The sequence below is a fragment of the Canis aureus genome, chromosome 27 (assembly GCF_053574225.1).
Source record: "Canis aureus isolate CA01 chromosome 27, VMU_Caureus_v.1.0, whole genome shotgun sequence".
Taxonomy (NCBI): Eukaryota; Metazoa; Chordata; class Mammalia; order Carnivora; family Canidae; genus Canis; species Canis aureus.
In genome coordinates this window covers 18,533,351-18,538,314 of record NC_135637.1, presented here as the reverse complement: position 1 = coordinate 18,538,314, position 4,964 = coordinate 18,533,351, and the positions used below count along the sequence as shown (strand labels likewise).

Sequence of the window (4,964 nt, the reverse complement as noted above, 5' to 3'; positions counted from 1 at the left end):
TGGTGCTGTGTGACTTGAGCAAGTAGCTAAACCTCTCTGAGCCCCAATTTCTTTTTCAGTAACTGGTGACAATGAGAGGACCTACTTCAGGTTGTCATAAGGATTAAACATCAAGTAAAGCTAATGCACAGTGCCCAGCACAGAGCAGGTGACTCTCTGTGTCTGGGTGAGATAACCTCCTCTCTTCCTTCCAGCACAGGATTGCCAAGACATTGGTGACTGGTTGCATACCAATGCTGAAATATCCAATGTCTTTCCCTGGAGGAAATGTGCTCCTGTGGCTTTCTAGTACAGGAGAAATTGAATACAGAAATTTTTCATCTGAAACCAACTATTTTTAAAAACAACCGTTTACAACTTCGTTTACTCCTGGCAAGGGTTAGACCAAGGCATCCAGCCCCTCCTCGCTGTGGGTAATGGAGGAGAGAAAGAAAGAGGGAATCACTCTCCAGGGGCCTCCCCGGACTCCACAGCTAAGCTAAAAACTTAAAAACCTGAAAATGGGAAGGAAAGGGGGAGGCGCAGAAATAATATGAAGCAGGTTCCAAGGAGGTTATATAAAAACAATGAAATCGCAATATTTTCTGCGACAGATTTCATCAGTGCCGCCTGAGTGCATTCTATTAAACCTCATTTATTAAATTTTGAGGAACATAATTTAGATATAAGATCCCGGACAAACAGGTTGCAAAATAGCTGATTCCGGACTCACTGACATCCCCCCATGCGTGGAAAACAGGCTGGTGTTTTTCATTTTGATGGTCTCACGGGGCTTTCCTGCTACAGCTTGCATGGGGGAAGGAGACAGTGGGATGGAGGTGGAGGGGGCTCTAGGCTCTTCCTTGCAGTGTCTCCCCCCACAACAGCCATTTGGAGGTGGTGTGCTTCCAGTCCTGTAGCATAAGCATCTCTGAAGTTGAAGAGGCACACTTAATTGTGTTCTGGAATTTGTGGGCCGAGAGGTGTGCAAGTGCCAAGAAAGCAATGGACACACACAGCGCAGATAGTTTGTTTATCTGAGCACCTCCCCCAAGCCTCCCAAGACATCCTCCACCCTCCAGAGAATCTCATTTGCTGGTATTTACAAGGCAGGAAGTGGCCAGGGTCTTCCTGATGGTTGAAATAGATTCTTATTCTGGGATTTCCAGGTCATTGGGAAGTCTCTCTGCCGACACCAAACTCCAAGCCCCAAATGCTTCCCCAGACCTGCTTTCTCATGCCCAAACAGCCCTCTGAAGGAGTTAACATATGCCAGAGACTGTCATCAGTCCATCGACTCCTCTCCTCAGCCCATTCATGACATAGATTACTGATCCCATTTCATGGATGAGAACACTGAGGTTCAGACAGGTGAGGCGCTTTTCCCAGGATCACTCAGTGATTAAGTGGCAGAACCAGAGATTCAAGCCCAGAGAGAGTTGTAGAGGATATCACCATTCTCTTACTGGCAGGACACAACATACTGACACTTGGATAGATGACAGGCAGAGAGGTCTTTGTTACAGCTCCAAACAGGAAGAGGCCACCATGCAAGGCCAGGTAAGGGTTGTGTCCAGGGACAGGGCAACATGAGCTGGAGCTGCTGTAGGGACAGCTTCCCTATGGCAAGCAGAATGGGGTTATCTTGTTTTCTTGGGCTCCCTGGAAGTTGGCTAATTTGAGTAATTTATGGGGTGCTTTGGGGCACAGAGGCCCTCTCTAGTTGTCTGGTACCTGGCCCTGGCTTGATTAGGGCAGGTGCATAGTGACCCTGGGGCATGAAGCCCGATAAGGGAACTACTTGGAGTGTGAACTTAATTATCTGCTCAAGAAGAAAAACTGACCAGCCTCTAGCCAGGGCCTCAAAACTAGGTCAAGACAGAATTGAAAAACAAATAAACATCAATTTTTTGTGGGTCCAGTCCTAAGCCCCACATCCTCTTCCCCTCTCTCTGCTGAAAATGCCTTGAGCATCACCAACACTCTCCAGCCGGTGTGTACAAACACAGTCACATGGGAAGACAGACCTGAGGTTCTCCAGCTCCGCAGCCCCTTCCTCTGGCCGGGGGATTTTCTTCAAGGCTCCTGTGTCCCTCTAGAAGCAGGGAAGTCCCCAGGGGATGACAGCTCATCTCATTTGTATCTGGCAATCCGGGCAGCTGTTGTCTTTCCCCCACTGGCACCGAGGCATTGTTTCCAGCTATGGGATTCGGGGCTCCCTTGCCTGGCAGGGAATGCTGTGCAGAACTTACCTCAAACCCTGCCATGTGGGAGGACCTCATGCTTGGGACCACAGCACCACCTTGGGGTCACCCATCCTCTCCCCATATTTAGTTGGTCACAATGTCTTGTTGCCCCACCACTTTAAGAAAAGTCTCTTAAATCAGTCCCCAGGTGGAAAAAGTCACGTTCAGATCTCTTTTATGAACTACAAGGCCCTGCAATGGTGCATCACTATGGTTAAGAGTAAGAGAGGGAGCTCACAGGCCAGCCCATCTGGGTTCCAGCTCTAACAAGGCCCCCTGACAGCTGCAGGACCTCAGAAATCACCTAATCTCCCACTGAGCCCCACCTTCCACTTCTGCACAATGGGAATTAAAGAGTGACCTGCAGCTGGAGAAGGGGAGGATTAAGGGAGATTATCTACCTGAAAATCCTGTCACAGAGTGAGTCCTCAGTGAATACACTCAGCACTGCTACTGTTGCTACTGCTGTCATTCTGTCCACTCTGGCACTAACCTGCAATTTCAGCCTGACCTCTCTGCTCTTGCCAACTTCATACCTCACCTCCCAAACACTGCCATGCCTTCTTACCTTTCAGCTGCAGCCGGGATATTTTTCTCTGCACCTTTCTCACTTCCTAGCTCATCCTGTTCATCCCCAGCCCCAAGGTCACTTCCTCAGAGAAGCTTCCCGGAGCCCCTACCCTGATCCCACAGCTTCCACCTCCTCCCACCCAGTGTTCCCTCCCATCCCATCAAAGTCTGAACCAACCATCTGGTGAGAAGGCAGTTGGGATTCTTACCTGGCTCCCCCACAGTGAGCTCCTCAAAGGAAGGAAGCTCCTTAGTCACATAGCACAGTGGTCAAGGGTGCAGATCTCCTGCCAGGCCACCTGGGTTCAAATTCTAGGTCCACCTACTGCCACTGCTGTCCCACCCCACACATTCCTGCTTTTACCACTTCCTCCTGCCAACACCTGCACATCTTCACTTGAGGGCGTCTGCTTCATCACTGAGTCTGCTTTGCTACCTGTAGGGCTGGGAGGAAGTCAGTGAACAAATGTCCCCCTCTTGACCCCCACCCCCACCCAGGAGCAGCACTCAACCAGTGCCTGCCAGAAATGAATATAGAGATCTCTAATTCTCTCATCCCTCAGGTAGGAGATTTCTGACATGTGTTCTACCCCCCTCCCAGAGCTTCTTCAGCCCTGATCAAGCCCCACTTGCCCACAGAGGGAGCTGGCTTGATGTATTGGTGATGTACTTGCTTCCCAGAACAGAGCATGGGCTCCCCTGCTGACCCACCCCACACCAGCTCAGCAAGAAGAGACCCTGGAGGTAATGGAGAACAGGAGTTCCCCAGAGAAACAGAACCAATAGGACCAATAGATGTATCTATGTCTCCCAATAGATGGTGATAGAAAAAGTCTATAGATATAGATCTCTATCAACCTCTGTCTCTATCTATATGAGGATATTTATTATAGGAATCAGCTTATGTGATTATGGACGCTGGAAAGTCACACCATCTGCCATCTACAAGCTGGAGACCCAGGAAAGCCAATAGTGTAATTCAGTTTGAGTCCAAAAGTCCAAGCACAAAGAGTGCCAATGTCCAAGGGCAGGAGAAGTCGGATGTTCCAACTCAGGCAGAAAGACAACAAATTTGCCCTTCCTCCACTTTTTGTGTTAAATATGTCCTCAAAGGATTGGATGATGCCCACACACACTGGTGGGCACATCTTTACTTGGTCTATAGATTCAAATGCTAATCTTTTCTCGAAACAACCCCCATAGACACACCTAGAACTAATGTTTTAGCTTCTATCTATTAAGCATCCCTTAGCCCAACCTAGTTGACACATAAAAAACTGTACTTGATAATACAATTCCAGTAGCCTTCCCCTACTCCCTCACCTTGGCTTCTCTACTTGCACTTAAATCCTTGTCTCAGGAGCTGCTCTGGTGCAATCCAAATGAAGACGCATTACCCCTGCTAGCTGCAAGAGCTTGAGCATATTACTTAAACTCTGTGCCTCAGTTTCTTCATCTGTAAATAAGAATAATTTTATTTATGGGATTGAGGATGAGAAGAGTAATGCCATGCTTGGAGAAGTGCCTAATACACAGAAAACACTATAAATATTAGGTCTTTTCTTCTCAAGGTCTAGCAGAGAACCTGGCATATGCTAGGGCTTCAAAAAATGTTTGGTGGTTGAAGCACACTGAATCTCTAGGGATGAAGAAGGGCTGTATATTAATCCCTTTCATTCCATGCTAGGTTCCTCTGGTTGCCAAAAACTCACTCAAGCTAACACAAGTAAGGAAGCTCGTTTCAAGGAGGTACCTACAGGAACAGAGGTGGGCATCTCCGGGGAACTAGGGCAACTGGCCAGGCAGACCTTACCAAGGCAGGAGCATAATCAGGGAATGCGGGGGTGGTTCCCATTCCAAGAACAATCCTAGCAGTTGAGTTACTTGTCACCCCCCTGAACTGCGGAATGTTCTCATATCTTCCCTTTAGAGAGTTATCACTACCATAACTCTTCTCTCTCTCTCTCTCTCTCTGTCTTGCCTCTCTCTCTCTCTCTCTCTCTCTCTCTGTCTTGCCTCTCTGTCTCTCTCTCTCTCTCTGTCTTGCCTCTCTGTCCAACATTTTGGTCCCACTGAAGTCTCCTAGTTTCTTTCCAGTCACATCTCTTCCCCCTGAGGGTTTTGATCCAAATGAGAAAGAGTCACAGGAATCAAGATAGGATGAAGGTA

The 4,964-nt window shown here is 48.2% G+C and overlaps 1 long non-coding RNA gene across 4 annotated transcripts; it reads right to left on the bottom strand.

Moving 5' to 3' along the window:
- Positions 1-676: 676 nt before the first annotated feature.
- LOC144299945 (uncharacterized) lies at positions 677-4,759 on the bottom strand. Of its 4 annotated transcripts, none has more exons than XR_013366593.1 (5): positions 4,553-4,759; positions 4,119-4,251; positions 3,005-3,239; positions 2,007-2,074; positions 677-1,599 (listed from the first exon to the last, which is right to left on the bottom strand). It is a non-coding gene; the product is annotated as an uncharacterized LOC144299945 (long non-coding RNA). The 4 variants fall into 4 exon arrangements; XR_013366591.1 differs by having other exon boundaries at positions 677-2,074; positions 3,005-3,094; positions 3,179-3,239; positions 4,553-4,754; XR_013366590.1 differs by having other exon boundaries at positions 677-2,074; positions 4,553-4,757.
- Positions 4,760-4,964: the final 205 nt, after the last annotated feature.